Source organism: Perognathus longimembris, chromosome 4 (genome assembly GCF_023159225.1).
Source record: "Perognathus longimembris pacificus isolate PPM17 chromosome 4, ASM2315922v1, whole genome shotgun sequence".
NCBI classification, from domain to species: Eukaryota; Metazoa; Chordata; class Mammalia; order Rodentia; family Heteromyidae; genus Perognathus; species Perognathus longimembris.
Genome location: NC_063164.1, coordinates 62526123 through 62543120, shown reverse-complemented (window position 1 = coordinate 62543120; position 16998 = coordinate 62526123). Strand labels below are relative to the sequence as shown.

Sequence of the window (16998 nt, the reverse complement as noted above, 5' to 3'; positions counted from 1 at the left end):
TTTCAAGGGGTATTGATTAATATGTCCACATGCATTTAGATTTGTTAAGAGAGTTTGGAAGATGATTTAATATCCGAGTAGAAAAGAATTAGCTTGCTTGTTTCATAGATGTACATTCAGTAACTGTTAGCTTTGAAGCCTTTGCTGAGAAGTTGTCTTTGTTTTTTTCTGCACCCAAGAAGATGTGACTGCAGCCATTTTTCTAATTTCCTGCAGTTTTCACTTTAGAACTAGTGGTTGAGAGTACAGTGGCTTTAGCTTATCCAAAGACAACAATAGATTTTGAGTTTGGGGAGTGGGGAGGGGGGGAAGCCATGGAGGAGTCATTTTCTCTTGGTTTGTTGTTGGGGTTTTATTTTTGACAGGTAACATCCAGATCTTGTGACTTAATTATGTTCTAGCCAGAAAACCCTCAGCTTTTTGTGATGTGAGTCATTTCCTAGCAAGGCCCAAGCCCTGCCTGGAACTCCCCCAACCAGGGATGGAGGCAGCAGGCCAGTTGCCTGCAGCTGGCAGGAAGCTGTGCCAGGAGGAAAAGGTGGGGTCTTCAGAACTAGTGGTCTGGCACATGGCAGGCTGACGTGGCTTGGGTATTGAAGTAGCCTGACATAGTAACCCTGTCCTCTGACCTGCTTTTGGCCATATGGATTGAGAGTGGCCACCAGTTAAACAAGGTGGGACCTCAGCTCTCAGACCCCAGGGATTTAGCAGCAGATTATTCAGGGAGAGTCTTAGATAGACCCTTAGAGTATGGGTTAGATGGATTAGGTTTATAGAAGAATGATAGTCAGGGCTATTAAGCAACAGTTTGGTTAAGAGCTATTTAAACATATTCACACGGTGGTTAAGAGTTATTTAAACCTCTATCCTAGAAATACCTTCTGAATTGAGCCAGTAAGGGATTGAGTAGAAGCAAAGGTAAAGAGGCTTCAGCTGTGGGGTATGAGCTGTAGTGTAGATACAGACCAACAGGCCAGGCCTTGAAGTCTTGACTGCCTATACCTCAATTGAGAGCTTTTCAGTGTCCTGGTAGGTCATCTTGGCCTGCTTTGTAAATGAACAAGCCTTAGTGCATATTTAATAATGGACTTGAAACAAAGGAATTATTTTGTGAATATAGGAGTAGTCTTTTCTTTTTTTGGTTGTTGTTTGTTTTACTTTGTTTTGAGTTAGGAGCTTGCTATGTAACCTAGTCTGGCCTTGAACTCATGATCCTCCTGCTCATGATTGTCCTGCATCTGTCTCCCCAGAGCCAGAATTATAGGTGCTGGCCACTATGCTTGACTTGAAGAGGTAGTTTTTCATTCGTTTTAGAGAAAATGTTCCCTAGCCTAAGTGTAAATTATAACTTTACTTTGAAAATGACAGGTTAAGTTCATTAAAATAATCTCTTTTCTAGAGCTGAAACAAATTGGTACTTTTAAATGCTCTCATTTATCAAGTGGTAAATATGGACTTGCCTAATAATCAGTACTGAGTAGATACATGGCTCAGGATGTTTGAGAATTAGGTTCCTTCAGAACAAGGGATCCTTGGTCTGATCCTTGATCTGAAGGAACCTGGATCTACATGGCCCAAAGAGGCAAGGGCAGCATTTTTCCCCTATGTTCCATATAGTTCAGTCCGAAGGTAACTGAAGCTTGTCCCATTGATCACAGAATCCATACATCTCACCCAATATTATTAGCCATAAAGAAGCAGGAAAATTAATACTTTTTTTTTACAGGCTATAGAAATGCTTAGGCTATTTTAAGGAATACTCATTTAAATGCCTCCTTCCTAAGGGCCTAAAGCCCTGGGACTTCTGGGCAGATTGAGCTGGCTGAGTCAGCAAGCTTCTGCTGTGAGTCAGAGGAGGTGAGGACATGGTGCCCATACAGAGCAGCAGCCCTTCTGCTCAGACAAGACTGTAGTCTGATAAGAAGGTTTACTCACAGGTACACTGAAAAAAAGAAGATGAGAAGTGCTGGGTGTGGGTGAACCAGATGGAAGTTTCCAGAGCAGGATGGCAGTGTTGAGGGATTCTACCTGCCTCTGAGAAAGCCTGTCATGGTTTTGGTGGTTCTGCAGATAGCACATTGCAGTTGAACATAGAGCAATACTTGGGTCTTAGGGACTGAGTTTGGTTGTGTCTTTTTTCTTGGCTCCAGAGTCATCTTTCAGAGCCCCTAATTATGCTACATGAAATGCTTTGTTTGGGTGTCTTTGGGCACTTGAGAGGATAGAAGGCTATTTAAAGTATAATTGCCTACAATCTACGGTTTGGGATCTTATCAGGTCTCACGTATCAGAGCTGTCACAGTGCCTTGATCTGGTAGTCAAGCTCCAGTTTTAATTGCAGGTGGACTGGGAAACCAAATATCCCTTCCTGTTCAGGTTGAATTCAGGAGTCTAGTGGCTGGAAGGGAGAGCCGGGTAAGAGGTGCTGGGCAGAAGTGCAGGGAGGTTGGGAAGTTCTTGGAACCTTGTGGGAACCTAGTGTCAGATTTTTGCAGCTCCAAAAACTTACATGCTTTTTGAGTTGTAGCTTTCTTCTGGGTAAGAAGAGCATGTAAGTGTGGTCTTTTGTCTTCCATAGGGTTTCTCAATTTTTTTTCTCCACTCATGACTTTCCTTTCCCTTTGTCTAAGACTTTTTTTTCTTTTGACGGAAAAGAGAAAAAAGAAATTTCTGAGAGAAGAACAAAGGTGAATGAATGGAGAGAAACCTGAGGTGAAGGCAAGGTTTGTTCTGTCAACAGCTGTTCTGGAAAGCGTGGAGCCTCATGGAACATTAGAAGGGGGATATGAGCCCTGCCACTAAGAAGCATAGTGTATAGTTGAGAGAGAACCACTAGACCTGAAAGTGCTGATAGGACAGAGGAGCTTTGCATCAGGTGTTACTTCAGAGCATAGTGACTTGAGTTGGGAACTTTAGACGGAGAGAGCTAAGGCCCCTGCGGTATATTTGAGTAAAGGAGCACAAAGTTTACATTGGACCAACCTGATTGGGGAGACTGAGAGAGCAAGGGAGAGAGTCATTCGTGAAACCACCTCTAAGAAGTGGCAGAGAAAGGTCAGGGAGAAATGTAGCAGCATATGTTAGGAATGGTCCCTCAGAAGAGAACTGAGGATGGTGACTAGTGCACAGACTGCTGTGTGGGGTATGTATATGATTAAAGTTTAGGCTCTTGCTGAGCGCTGACAGCTCATGCCTGTAATCGTAGCTACTCAGGTGGCTGAGATTTAGAGGATTGAGGTTTGAGTCCAGCCCAGGGAGAAGAGTTTGGTAGATTCTTTCTCCAAACAACCAGAAAAAAAAAAAAAAAAGCAGGGAGGGGAGTGATGGTTTAAGTAGTAGAATGCCACTTAGCAAGCCTAAGGCCCTAAGTTCAAACCTAAGTGCTTTAAAAAATGCAGACCTGGCTCCAGTGATGATTGCTTAACTACTACCTTGGCCAGGCTAGACCCTAGCTTGTGGGCGCAAGTGGTCCTTCCTCGGCCTTCTAAGTATTGGGACCAAGAAACTCCTCCCCTGTCTTAAAAATAATCCTCTTTGCGACTTTAAGCCCCAAGAGCCTGAGGAATCCCCACAAAACCTCTTTATTTTCCTGTCATTAAAGTCTACTCTCTATTAAGTAACAACATTCAAAATGGAAGCAAAACCAAAACAGCCTTTAAAATTCACATGGGATCTTTTGTGGTTTGTCCCTGGTACAGTTGAGCAGGACTTGAATTGAGATATAGCTGGTAGGATCTGATCAGCCGTTGCCCTGTTGTTGAACCTTTTGGGTCTTACATTCAAAGTTGCAAAATGCCATCCAGCTGGACAATTCTTACACATAGTATAGGTGATGACGTGCTCTGGTCCATGTACATGTACAGTTTTGTGGTCTGAGTAGGTCCAATGCCAGGTGTGTGTGTGTGTGTGTGTGTGTGTGTGTGTGTGTGTGTGTGTGTGTGTGTGTGTGTGTATGTTTGTCCTAGAGCTTGAACTCAGGGCCTGGGTATTGTCTCTGAGCTTTTTTGCTCATGGCTAGCAGTCTACCACTCTACTTCTGCTGGTTTGTTAGCTTTGTTGGTGAGTCTCACTGACTTCAGGGTGGCTTCAAACCATGATCCTCAGATCTCCACCTCCTGAGTAGCTAGCAGGTTTTTAGGATAATACTTGAGAAAAAAAAATGTTGTCATAAACAACTTGAAATTATTCTTTTCAATCTTGGAAGAAAGTACTGACCAGGCTATAAGCCCTAAGTCTTCTGAAAAGCATTATCTCCCCCATCCCTTTTTTAAAAAGTAGAGTTCAGTTGGAAATTGGATCCTTTTGTTAATCTAAAATGATTCTAAAAGACAAAAGAAAAACAGAAGAAAACTCAAGACAAAATTTCTCCTGAGTCCAATCTGACTATCGTTATAAGTAACTGCTCCAAAACTAGGGTTTCTCTGGCTTTCCTGACCTTTCCTTTTCCTTTCTGTAATTATGGAATAAAGCTTTTAAAACCCATGTAGGACCAAATACAGAATCTAAACTCTATGATATTATCACCACAAAAACAGGCAGTAGGGACAGCCCTTCTTCTCACAGGAAGTTGCTTCCCCATGGGACCTCTGTAATTTCTACTGGTGTCTTTGTAGTAGTCTTAAATTCAGAAAAACTGTTTTCCCTGATCCTTACAGAAGTAATGTTACAAGTCGATTGCCCTGGGTGGGGCAGAGGTCAGAGAGCAAGTATTGAGTGTATGTAGCCTGTTGAGGTCTAATTTGAAGGGCCCCCAGGCAGAGGAGTCTGTCTGACAGAGGCCTGGCATGGGCCCCAGTGGATATCCTCTGATACTTGTCTGCTGGGTATGGCTGTGTGTGATGAGTGGACCTTTTCCATGGAGATGTATGATGAAAGGAGGCTTTACTGGAAGCAGATGGGAGATGAGCCCTACCAGGCTGCCAGAGTCCTCTGTAAAGAGCCAGGTGATCCTGGGATGGGGCGGGGTGAAGGGTGCACAGAAGGAGGAAATCCTGAATATTTTAGTAGCTGTTCACCAGGTGGTGCTATCCTGCAGTGAACGCTTGGATATGATGCCAGTGAGGTCCTGCCCCATGTAGGAACAGCCCCGGGTGATTAGGCCTGGCCTCATCTGTAGGCTGTTGCTGAACATGAACCAAGCTCTTTTTGAGGATATTTGACCTGGAGGTGGCCACTTGGCATCTGGAGGGTTCTGCTCCAATGAGATCTTAGCTGTTTCTGAAGGGGGTTGGGCCTGTCTCCAGAATCAACTTAGTCTCTGGTTTCCTTCCAGAGAAAAACTCCTTTGCTCTTTTCTCATCTTTGAAGTCCTGGTGGGTAAGGGGGTGGAGCATGTCTTCTAGCTCCTCATTAAACCAGGCCTCTGCATGCACAAACCTATTAGTATGCTGAGCTGTGCCAATATGGTTTTGTTGATACAAACGTGACTACACATGATCCCATTCTTCCCTTTGGCACTGAAACCAGGCAGCATTACTGAGAAGGGATTGACTTGGGTCAGAGTTTGATGTGTTTGAGTATGGGGAGCACCCTTGAAAATGAACATTTTCCAGGACAGATGTAGCAGCAACAAGTCTGTTATCCAGAGGAATAGACTGTGAGCTAATCAAGGGCAGCCTGTCAGTGGGAGCCAGGCAGGAAGCATGCATCGGGCGTCTATATGCCTCTACTGGTGAGAAGAGCAGGAAGGTGGTGTAAGTCACATTAGCTGTGCAGAAATTATAGTAGGAGGAAAGATGGAGGCCGAATAAGGGCAAATGTAGGCAGCCAGGTGTCGTGAGTACAGGGAAAAGGCACAGGAGGTTCAGTGGGAGCTGCTGTTTATATTTGAGTGGTATCTAGAAGATGACCTAATTTCCCAAAATGGGAAAGAGGTGTTTCAGGTGAGCTGTATTTGGGAAAGGTGAGATGTGTGGAAAGCAGGGAATTGGGAGGAGGAGTCAGTCACCCTAAGGGTCTGAGAGGCTCTTAGCTATTTAAACCTGGAAAACATCTCACTATGGATTGGGATGTGAAGCCATTGGCTCCGCGCCCCTCCCCCCTCCCCCCTCCCCCTCCCCCCTCCCCCCTCCCCCCTCCCCCTCCCCCTCCCCCCTCCCCCCTCCCCCCTCCCCCCATCCCCCCCCCCCGTCCTAGGGCTTGGACTCAGGGCCTGAGCACTGTTCCTGGATTCTTTTTAGCTCAAGGCTAGCACTCTACCACATGAGCCACAGTACCCATTTCCAGTCTTTTCTGTGTATGTGGTGCTGAGGAATCGAACCCAGGGCTTCTTGCATGCTAGGCGAGCACTCTACCACTAAGCCACATTCCCAGCCACTATTGGCATCTTAATGAAGAGAACCCAAGGTGGGGGGTTAGCCCAGATGCTTCCACTACCATATTCAAGAACAGTAACTTTCCATCACTGTCCCTTATCAGCTTGCTCAGAGGGTATCGAGGAAGCACTGAGTCATTTGGCTAACACTGGTCATGCTGTTTTTCCAGGCTTAAACATATGAACATGCTGATGTCTTTTCCTCTCTGTCACTGCTGCTTGAGTTTTCAAGAAGCTCAGGCTGTTTTTATAAACTCTGTGTTGCTTGTCCCATAGGAGTATGCTGACAGGTTTTCTTTTTTCTCTGGTTCTCTTGCCAGCTTTCTGTGGTTGACTTGTCTGGAGGAACTTTCCAGGTGCTTGAAGTACTGAGAAAGCCACTCTCTGTTGCAGGCCAGAGGAGCCTGGGGTGAGACGAGGTGAGCCAGAGGAAGATGTGGCAGCCAATGCAGACTGTACGCTCAGCACAGACCATGCGTTCCCAGATTCATTGTTTTCCAAAGTTTCGAGGACTAAGAAAGTGAAGCAGATTTTTATTTTATTTTTTAAGGAACACTTGTTTGCCAGGTGCTGGTGGTTCATGCCTGGAATCCTAGCTACTCAGGAGGCTGAGATCTGAGGATCCTGGTTCCAAGTTGGCCTGGGCAGGAAAATCCATGAGAGACTCTTATCTCCAATAAATGACTCTTAAAAAATCTGTAAGTGGCACTGTGGCTCAAGTGATAGAGCGTCAGCTAGCCTTGAGCAAAAGAAGCTCAGGGACAGAGCTCAGGTTTAAAGTTCAATCCCTGACTTGCAAAAAAGAAAACAAAAAGAATTATTTTAAAAAGTTTTACCAAAGATTTATTTGAGATTAAAGTAGGGAGAAGTAGAAAAAGAAACATATCTTGCTCCTTATGCAAGAAATTGGAGATGAAGACTCTCATTAAAAATTATTAAGATATACAAAAAAGTTATATTTCCATAAGTCAGATATGGCTACAATGCATTTTGATGTATGTCCATCTTTCTTCCCTATTTTCCCCATTCCCATCCATGTCTTTTAGTTAAATAGTTCAGATTTTACATAAGGTACATTGACTATAATGGCTCTATTTGTACTGGCATCCTTAAGCTGGTTAAGCGTCTTAAGGACTTGTTACTAATAATGTAGATGGTTTAGTACATCATTTCAAAGTTTTATTAGCTGGTGCCCGTTTCAGAGTTTTTTGGAGTCTCTTTCTTATGGTGTCTAATAGGGAATTTTTCTACTGAAAACATATGTTGATCTAGAGGCTCAATATTTTGGCTGGTAGTTTGTATACATAGAAATATAATCTGGGTGCCGGTGGCTCACACCTCTAATCCTAAACTACTCAGGAGGTTGAGATTTGAGGAGCTGGATTCAAAGCCAGCCCTGACAGGAAAGTGTGTGAAATTCGTAATTCTAAAATGACTCAGAAAAAGCCAGAAGTGGCTGTGTGGCTTAAGCAGTACAGTGCTAGCTTTGAGTAAAGAGATGCTCAGGGACAGAGCTCAGGCCCAGAGTTCAAGCCCCAGGACTGGCAAATAAATAAACTAATAATAAATGAAAAGAAGTACAATGGATAAAAATGTATGATATTAATTCTTTATTTAAATTTAAATTTTTTTTCACCCAAGTTTCAACATGTTATGCAGGTTATAGACTCAATCCATTCTCCTACTTCTGTCTCCTGAGTAGCTGGAACTGTAGGCATACTCTACCTGTGTACAAGCCAATGTCTAATAACTTTATATTCTTTATCACTGTCATCCTCTTCTCCCCAATTCCCCATGAAAACTTTGTCAGGTTTAATTACAAGCCTCTTTCAGGCTCCCAAGAGACAAATGAAAATAAAGGAACATTTACCACCTGCTTTACTGAAAATGTTCCTCATAAGTTGGCATTTTGGGGGATCATGTCAGCTAAAGCTAGATCCCATTTTCTGCTCATTCTACATACTGTCCTATTAACTTCTTCTGAAGCATATCCTCTCCTTTCTGGCTTTCAAGGAGTATTTTTTAGATGTATAGCTTTAGAAGTGTTAGGAAAATCTCAATCTGTGCTATGGTTTTCCTGTGTTGCAGTTGTATGTATGAATTGTGGAACAGGAAGAGAATGACGGAAAGCTAATGCAACACCTTCCTGTTCATACTCCCTAGCTTCAGTAGGCAACATACAGTATTCCAATTTTCCCTTGGGAGAAAGAATTGGCAGAAAATGGTTGGATCTCCAGTCTGGTGTTAGGTGAGCCAAACTTGAAGCACTGTCAGTTTATATCAGCTGCCCACATGAGGCATGGACATTCAGTACAGATTGTTACCTCACTTCTCTGTGGATGTTGAAAATACTCCTCCATAGGGGCTGAGGGTCAAGGTTAAAGCTGATTCCATTGGGATTTCTGCATTTATCTTTCCTCTCATGCCCTGCTTAAAATAAGGAACAGTGGCTATACTGCTTACTGCTCTCCAAGATATTGGGGGAAGGAAGCCTTTGTCAATAGGGGCATGTCAGTGGAATATACAAGAGACTCTGCTGTAGATTTTTAAACAATGGGATTCTGGGACTTCTTTAGGTATGGTGAATTAAAATTTAGTTTAGGTCTTAAGCTGGTGGTGCTTACCACTAGGTAAGACTGATAGCTCCATATTAATGACCAGAAGACCCAAAGCAATCACTTCTTTAGATTCAGGCATGTCTACAAAGAATGAGGGGTATTTTTAAAAGGATGTCAGGATTCTCAAATAGTCCAAACTTTAACTTTTGAACTTCACTAACCAGTTTAACCAGTTTACATGAACTGCCAAGACAAACATACTCTTGTGGGGGGGGGCATAATATGTGTGAACTGTTTTATAATTTTAATTTAAGAATCGCATAAGAACAACCTTTTTATGATAGTAACTGTACCAGAATGAGAAAAAGGACATTGAGCAGTAATTTGCTGAATTCAGCAAGAGTGTAGTTTATTTAGAAACCAGGTGTAAATTTTCTTATAGAATTTTGCAAGAAATTTGCATACTGAAACCAAGCCTTTCTACCTGAGGTAACACATTTTTCAAAGTAACGTTGAAATAGCAATTGAATGTATTGATTGAACCGAAACCTTATTTAGTAAGCTTTCCATTTTTCCTCCTCTGGGTTTTGCATGCCAGAGAATTAATTGTTTTTTCTTCTTCCTTGGCATCAGGAAATAGATAGGAGCTTCATAGCTAAGATCATGTTAAATGATTATAACCTTGAACTCTGCCTCTGTTTTGAAAATGAAGCCTTGCAACCCATTGCGATTTGATATCTTATTTGTTGGGTTTAGAGAATGGTGAGCTCCAGGTTTGAAGTTAAAAGACTTTCACAGGTGAGGTAAGCCAAGCTCAGAGACACAAACAGTGCATGCTTTCTCTCATATGTGGAAGCTAGATCTATACAATACACTGGGACATGATAAATTATACAGGACAGAGGCATTCATATACAGTGGGACCAAAGGAGAATATTATTTGTTTGTTTGTTTTGGGGCTTGAACTCAGGGTCTGAGCACTGTCCCTGGCTTCTTTTTGTTCAAGGCTAGCACTCTACCATTGAGCCACAGCACCACTTCTGGCTTTTTCTATATAAGTGGTGCTAAGGAATCAAACCCAGGGCTTCATGTATGCGAGGCAAGCACTCTACCACTAGGCCATATTCCTAGCCCATAAAGAAGAATATTCTTAGGAACACAAAGGCACAGTGCTGATATGCTTCTGATCATATAAAATAATATTTATTGAAATGAACTCCAGGAAATGGAAATGAGATTTGTTTTTCTTCATTGCTGTTTTTGTTTTCTTTTGTCTTGTTTGCTCATTTATCTGTCTTTGGAAGGGTGAGGGGCCATTACAGAAATGAAAGGACAAAGGGTGAACAAATGCAGCAGTGATACTCACTAGATACAATGTTGAAAATGCACTATAATTTGTGGGTGGGGACAGGAGGGAAAAACTGGGAGAGAGCTCAGGAAGGGGTAACTGTAAACCCTCTGTATATCATCTTTATAATAACAATAAGAAATATTAAAAAAAGAATGCTCAGTTGGCTAGTATTAATGCTTGTAATATTTTTCAGGAAAAAATGAAATACACATGTTCACAGATTAGGGTACTGTTTTTATGTCAGCATCTTTTTTTTTTTTTTTTTTTTTTGGCCAGTCCTGGGGCTTGGACTCAGGGCCTGAGCACTGTCCCTGGCTTCTTTTTGCTCAAGGCTAGTACTCTGCCACTTGAGCCACAGCGCCACTTCTGGCCATTTTCTGCATATGTGGTGCTGGGGAATTGAACCTAGGGCCTCATGTATATGAGACAAGCACTCTTGCCACTAGGCCTTATCCCCAGCCCCAGTTATGTCAGCATCTTTGTGGTAAACATTTGCATTATGTCAGAATAAAAGTACAAATTTAAGGAAGGAAAAAAAAAAGACTTCCACATTTCAGGAGGGACCTCATAGGTAGCCTATCTGGTTTCCATTGCTTCAACATAAACTGCTCTTGTTGAGGTGACAAATGGCCTCTGATCATTGAGCTCTGTGATCACTTTGTAATCCTTGAAATGACTTTCCTATATTACTTGATACTCCTGACCACTCATGTGAATCCTTCTTTGAGTTCCTTTGCACAATCACCACTGTTTGGCTTTTCTATCTTTCATTTCCTGCTGAGTCCTGCTGTGTCTGTCCTTGTGTGTTCTCCTTTGGTGGTTTTCTTTTAGTTTGCTCAGCCCTACTGAGGAGTCTCAACACTTTTCTAGGCTTTAGCCATCATCCACATGGCTAATAACCTCAGGTCCCAGAATTCACTCTCAGTCTCAATCTTTTTGGACATTTCTGCTCTGATGATTCATAGGTACATTTAACTCAAGCTATCTCAACTGGACTCATTTCCTCCCTAATTATCACCAGCTTGCTACTCCACTCCAACCCTCTCACCCCCATGTTTCTGTTAGCTTTTCCTATTTTGATTATTGGCTCTACTTTCTACCCTGTCTCTCAAACCAGAAATTTGTGACTCATCCTTCCATGCTTCTCAGTCACTCCCATACTTTAACTGGTAATTAAGTACTATCATTTTAAATATGTTCACAAAAAAGAGAAAGGAAGATTTAAAACACTGCATGAAACATTCAATTATTATGGATCTTAGAATTTGTTAGGTGGGTCAGTATTAAGGAAGTGTCTTCCTTATTTGAGAAATTTAGTCCATTTGTTAGCCATATTATGCCAGATACAGGGCTAGATACTTGTCATATCTTATGTCTAATTTTCACAATTGAGTATATTTCTTGTTGTGAGTGAGGAATCTAGAGTTGAGAGAGAGCTAAGAACAAACCCAGGATTGCAGGGAAAGTAAAGGGCAGTTGAGGTGGGATTTATATCTATAGAGTGGTCTGCCTGACTCTATAGCCTTTGCCATCATTTCGCTCTGTCTTTTTCTGTTTCCATCATGCCACTGGACCATTTCAGACTTATGTCAAGAAGATTGACTTTGAGGGCAGGAACTGGGTCTTACTCAAATTTTCATCTGTCATGATAAATATTTTTTTCTTACAGAATTACATGGCTGTGGCTTTGATGCAGTTTGTCCCTTCTAAAACTGTTGTTGAAACTTGATCCCCAGTGTGACAGTGTTGAGAGGATCTTTAAGAGGTGATTAGGATCTGGGCTTGGTGGCTCTAGTGTGTGATACTAGCTCCTTGGGAGGCAGAGGTTAGGAGATTCTAGTTTGGGGCCACCCTGGGTCCCCCAAAAAGTTTGTGAGACAGTCTCAACCAGTGGCAAAGTGCAGTGGTCTACGTCTGTCATCCTAGCCTTTCAGGGACGTACAGGTAGGATTGTAGCCCAGGCTAGCCTTCCCCTAAAACAGGACCCTACCTTAAAAGCAGACAGTGAAAAACATGGCTGATGTGTAAGTGTGAGGCTCTGAGTTCAGCCTTCAGTGCTACCAAAACAAAAAGTGGTTATTAGTTTATTTAAAGTGAATTAATGCTATTGAAGAGGGAATTGCATTAGATATCATGAAAGGATGTTATAGCTGGGAGATTTGTTAGCCTGTCCTCCTTTCTCCTCTGTGGCATTATGATACATCTCACAAGACTTTTTCCAGATGCTGTTGCCTGATCTTGGACTTCCAGAACTATTAATTCACTTCTTTACCTTCATAAATGACTAAATCTTGGGTATCTTGTTGTAGCAACAAAAGTAAATAAAGGCAACTGCTAAAAATGTGACTCCATGAAAACTCCTGTGAGTTGTCTATAGCTTCATCTAATTTCCAGCCTGGTCTTCATTTAGCTTGAGAGAAGGACAGTTGGGCCATGCTTTTTGTCTATGAGAATCTATGAGATGGTATGAAGGAAAATGCCTTAAAACTCAGGTCATTTTTGAGAAGTCTCAGTTATGGGAGTTAATTGGCCAGCTCTGATAAATCTCTCTTCTTTGTTTATAAATGACTGTGTGAAAATATAAACTCTGCTAGATATCTAAATACTCATGCTGTTTGAATCAGTCATGTGCAGGCAAGTAAGGGCAGACAAAGGTCTTTCAAGTAAAGACCTCGTTAATAAAGATAGTATACATAGAACCTGTTTCTTTCATTAGGTAGGCACATTAAAACAGAATTGCCTTCAAAAGCTCAGGCCTGTGACTTCCCACAACCCAGATAGTCAAACCACTGGAGAGGGATTCTAGGGGAAGGCCTAAGTAGCACAGCACTTAACATCTCCATTCTACTGGATAAGAAAACTTTGGCCCCAAGAGCTTGGGTTCAGTTTACTCTTATTTGAACTGTGTGCCTCACACCTTGAGGTATACTTCTGCTTTGCTAATGAGTCACTTTGCTGTCTCAAAAAAAAAAAATGTCTATGCAGTTTTCTTCTGTAAAATTGATCTTGAGAGGTTGTATTTAGACATGTTTGTACTCTTTAAAAATGAACTCTGTTTTGTTTTCCTATACACCTTTTTGCCCTATCCTGAAAATGATATGCTTTTTTTTTCTCCCTCTCTCCTTTCAGGCTTCCCCCTTTCCTATCACATTTGGATAACAAAAATTGTCTAAGGACAAGGGACCTTCTAATGAATATATAAAACCAATTTGTCATTGTGGAATTTAGCAATGAATTTAAGGCTACAAGTTGCTCAGAATTGCCATGTAAATCTGAAAGTGAGGCTGAATCCCTGGGGTTGTTTTGACTGCAGTCTGACACACACAGGGGGTTCCTGGTGGGTGGTCAGCACAGCTCTACAGGTTTACTATCAGGGACCTAAAATTTTCAGATTGAGTATGGGCTGTGCTGCTGCTCTATGATGAGAAAACTCTGGAAAAATTTGTATGACACGTGAGGAGAGACTATTAACAGTATCTCTCTAGAGTGTGGGCCTCGAACTGTGGCAAATCAGCTGGGGATCATTGGGCTGCACCCCAGATGCAGAAATCAGAAACTCTGGGCCTAGGTCCCAGCAGACTTCATCTTAGTGACTTCTGGATGATTCTGATGCACTTCATGGCCTACTGTGAGAGTAGTGTACCGAAGGTTGGGGATAGAAGCCTCTAGAGTGATGGGGAGGACCTCTCCAGAGGCTAGGTTGAGTGAAGAGGAGCTGGAACCAGCCAGACATAGTCTGTTGAATTTTAGATGAGCAAGGAAGTCATAAAAACACAGAGGCTTTGAGTTCAGTGGAACAAAGGTAGGTGTTGCTTTGAGCATCTGGACCCACAGGTGGTGAGTGGATAGTGTGAAGAGGAAGTTTTGTTTTGGACATGTTGAGTTTGCATCGTTAGGATTGCTGTCAGCAGGTTGGAAATGAAGCACAGTAGTTGCTCTGACAGGACAGTGGTGAGGCAAACTTACGAATTACTCACATCAAAATGGGCTTTCAGATAATTTCCCCAAGTTAAGAAGAACAGGAGGAAAGAGCCAGTACTGGGCTAGTATGGAATAATATTAGTTTGGGGCTGTGACATCCAGCTTACCTTTCAGAAGAAGAGAAAACATGTTTTGTTTTAACTAAAACCATAATCAGAATAGCACTGCAGTTTTGCAGTAATGCTGATTTTAGCCTCCATGCTGCATACTGGAGACTTCTTGTGGTATGTCACAATAATTGGAGTCCAAGTACTGAGTACAAGGCAAGGTTCTAGTAAGTGACTTTGCCCCAGTTGTGGGGGGCAATTGAAGTGTTAGCTACTGAGGAGTGACCTGGAATAGGCTGTTTGTCATTCTAAGTCGTGATTTCCTTTCTGTCCAAAGAGGGTAGTTAGCAGTTCTTACCTGATACTGCTATCTGGACTAAAAGGGATATCTATGAATGTCTTTACTTCTGTTCTTTGTGCAGCGGATTGTTTATTCCACAAACATATGAAATAAAGCAAACTTATGTGCCTTCTTTTGATAAAAGTGAAAGAGACTTTACCAAGGGCCTGGGTGAGCAAGTCAAATGCAGGCCAACCTAGGAGTTTATAGACCTTCTAAAGATTTTCTGTGTATAACAGATTTATAATAAGAATAATGAGCTAATTAATGGAGGCATGATAAAAGCCTAAATGAGAGAGAAATGTGGTTTTATGGTTTTCAAGGAATTATCAACACCTTGAATGAAATATGGGTGTCGTTAGGTGTGTGAGAAGACAGAAAAGGCTTGGCATGGGAATTTTTACTACATGAAAACAAGATTTGAATATTTTAGAAATTATGCACTATGTCCAGCTTTGTTGCAGATGCATATAGTTTGCTGTACCAGAAAGATGTTTTGCTGAGACCACAAAAACTTGGTACATCTGTGCGACATCTTCAGTCTGTGTAGAACAATTTCACATTAACTGTCTCTAATTCAAAGTCATTCAAAAAACATGTGTCCTGTTTTCCACTGGGTTCTAATAATTGGGCTGTTTATCCTTAAAGGGAGACATTTGGACCACACACTTGTATTAAACAGCTTTGAGCTACATGCATAAGAAATGTACAAGAAACATTCTCATTTTGGAAACCATAGCTTCTGCTCCCACACGCAAGATAAATGATCTGCATGTACATGTGTGCATGTGTGGTTTGTCACTGTGTCACAATACCATCCTGTTCTCTAGGTCTCAGATGTGATGGGGTGATCAAAGGTTTCACTGTAAGGCCCAGAGCCTTCATCAAACCTTTTAGTGGCTTTTAGGGAAAAAAAAGGATAATGTTCGTACGTGGCATGTGACATACTTTCACTTGTTAAAACTTGAACTCTAGAGTTTTGATTGAGGCTCCATGGGACTCCTAAAAATATTTGTTATCTCCATATATACCCTGTACTTCATAGTTCAATGGGAGTATAATTTTGCTGTTGGGTTTGAGTGCTTCCAGGTTAGTTCAGAGCTAAGATCAATGTTCTTCTGTAACAGGACAAGGCTTCTATCTGGGATGTTTGGCTGCTGCCATAGATGAAATCATGAACCAGACTTAGGTAATTTTATTAGTTTAGAAAAAGTATTGTGCTCCTGCAGCTGCTGTTGCAGCTTCTAACCAGGCAAACAAAAACCATCTTAGTTATCCGAGATCCATGAGAAATTGGCATTGGCCCAAAGTAAGTCCATGTATTTTAGACTCTGAATTATATTTATCTTCCTCTGGGCATCCCCTGGTTTAGAGCCTGCAGCTGGGGAATGGCCTGAGGGAGATGAAGCACAGGGGGCAGGAGAGGCTGAACCACTGGCACTGTCTCACTAGGAGGCCTGATCCTGTTAACAGAGAGACTGTACTTGCCAAGTCTTAATTTTTTTTTAAAGTACAAGGACAGCAATAAGAAAACAATAAAATCAGAAGTGTATATAAAGTACATTTATCCCAACTGTGAGACTTGGCTTTTCTTTGTGTACCTTTGTGTATTGTCTTACAATGTAAATTTCTACAGATCTTTCTCCTGCAGTGCCAAGCCTGATTGTTGTGGATGAGTTACTAATTTGGTGGTAATGGACTTCATTGTTAAACAGAGCTTTTAGACTTCTCTAAAGACTAATCATGGGACTTGATATTTGATGTGAAACACATCCGTGCCTATGAGGAATACCCAATCCTGTGCATAGGTGCCAATCTGTAAATTACTGCTCATTTTTCAGGATTTCAGTGGTTCCATGAGTGGAATGAAGCTGAGCTTACTAGTGTAGCTTTTCCCCAAGTTTGTGTCTGTTCCTCTAGGTCAGGGTCCTTAACTAACTTTAGGGTGGTTGGTTAGACTGGGTGCGAATGGACTATGAACTTGGATGGCTGAAAGAATAACAAAAATCACAGCTGTATTTTCATTAAATAGCCACAGTATACCCTTTTCTTTATCCATGAAAGTGAGTAACAAAATTATATGACCTCACCACCTGTGACATTGTTACATGGAAGTACAGAATTTGGTTTCACATCACTAGGGGTAGTTAAAAATACTGTTTATGCCATCATTGCTTTAAAAATTGCCAAAGCATGAGGCCCGAGTTTAAACTCTAGTATTGACCAATACAAAACAAAACAAACAGCCAAAGTTGTTAGATCTGCTGCTATCTTTTATTTACGTATTGGGTACATACCACCATGCCAAGATTTCTTAAATACTTGGATGTTTGCATATTAGCATCAGTAGTTTTCTTTGGCATCATATTTTCTATTTAAGTATTATTCGGGCTACAAGGTCCATATTC

General features: G+C 41.7%; 1 protein-coding gene across 15 annotated transcripts in view; it reads left to right on the top strand.

The window, feature by feature from the left end:
* Window positions 1-16998, top strand: part of Tanc1 (tetratricopeptide repeat, ankyrin repeat and coiled-coil containing 1) — a 235544-nt gene that overhangs the window by 64016 nt on the left and 154530 nt on the right. For 4 of the 15 annotated variants that reach the window (XM_048345398.1, XM_048345395.1, XM_048345400.1 and 1 more), the window contains one exon: window positions 6634-6732. The exons of the other annotated variants lie outside the window; for them this stretch is intronic. The gene's annotated coding sequence lies outside the window, so the exon portion shown is untranslated. The remainder of the gene's footprint in view (window positions 1-6633; window positions 6733-16998) is intronic. 15 annotated transcript variants of the gene reach the window in all.